This window comes from Trichechus manatus, unplaced genomic scaffold, assembly GCF_000243295.1.
Source record: "Trichechus manatus latirostris isolate Lorelei unplaced genomic scaffold, TriManLat1.0 scaffold00163, whole genome shotgun sequence".
In the NCBI taxonomy this organism is placed as follows: Eukaryota; Metazoa; Chordata; class Mammalia; order Sirenia; family Trichechidae; genus Trichechus; species Trichechus manatus.
In genome coordinates, this window is record NW_004444099.1 from 806,298 (window position 1) to 807,522 (window position 1,225).

The following is a 1,225-nucleotide window of genomic DNA, read 5'->3' on the forward strand; positions in this document are numbered from 1 at the left end:
TGCTGGGGTACACATTTGGGCAAAGCAGACATGGAGGCTTACAGTCTAGGGAGAGGCACACAAGTCTACAAACCACACACATCAGTGAATAACCACTGTGATGCGAGGCATGGGAAGGGGGCAAGGTGCTGAGAGCCAGACACATGCAGACCAGTCTGGGTCATCTAGGGGAAGTGATGGTAAGCTGAGATCTGAAGGACAAGGACGAGCACTAACTCCCCAGGTGAAGGGCCCAGGCACAGGGCAGATGGCTAAGAGATAACACAATAACACACTTCTGTGAAGCATCTTGCTCAGACTAGCTCATTAACACAGTAACCCCATTTCATGAAGGAAGAAACTGAGAGACAGGTGAAGTAACCTACACAGAGGCATATAGCTGGGAAGGGTAGAGGCAGGATCTGAACCCAGGAAGCCTGGGTTAAAGCCCAAGTCATTCCACTCTATGCCTGTGACAGGTGGGGCTTAGCTCTTTCAAGGAACTCAGAATACCTGTCACTGATGTACCAGGCACTATTCAGAGCACTTTACATGCTTTAATTTTTTTAATCCTAAAAACAACCCTAATAAAAGGCAGATACTCTTATCATCACCCCCATTTTACAAAGGGACAATCCAAGGCACAGAGAGGTTGAACAACTTGCCCAAAATCACACAGCCAGTCATCAGCAGAGCTGACTTGAACCCAGCAGTCTGGCTCAAGTCTGTGCTCTTAGATGTGACAGTGTATGAACCTGAGGCTGGACTCAGAAAGTGAGGGAAGAGCCATGAGGCCAGGGAGGGCAGCAAAGGCTGGGCATTGCAGACCACAGGGGCCACAGTAAAACATCTCGTCTTTGGCCTGAGAGCAAAGGTGAGTCACTAAAGAGTGTTAGGCAGGGAGGCAGCACGAGCGTATTTAGGTTTTTTAAAAGCTCACCTTGCGTATCTGGCATGGATACTGGGGATGGTTGCACAACTTGATTAATATAAATGTATCACTAAATTGTACACATGAAAAACACTGAATTAGCAAATGTTGTGTTATATATATATTTTTAACACAGTAAGAAAAAAAAAGCTCACCCTGGCTACCGTACGGATGATGAATGGGGCAGGGCAAAGTGGATGACAGCAGGTGAGTTAGGAGGCTTCTGCCATGGCTCAGGAGAGCCGAGGGTAGCTCAGGCTGGGGGTGATGGAGGGAAGAGGAGAGGTCTGGGGGAGACTGAGACAGTCAGTAAGG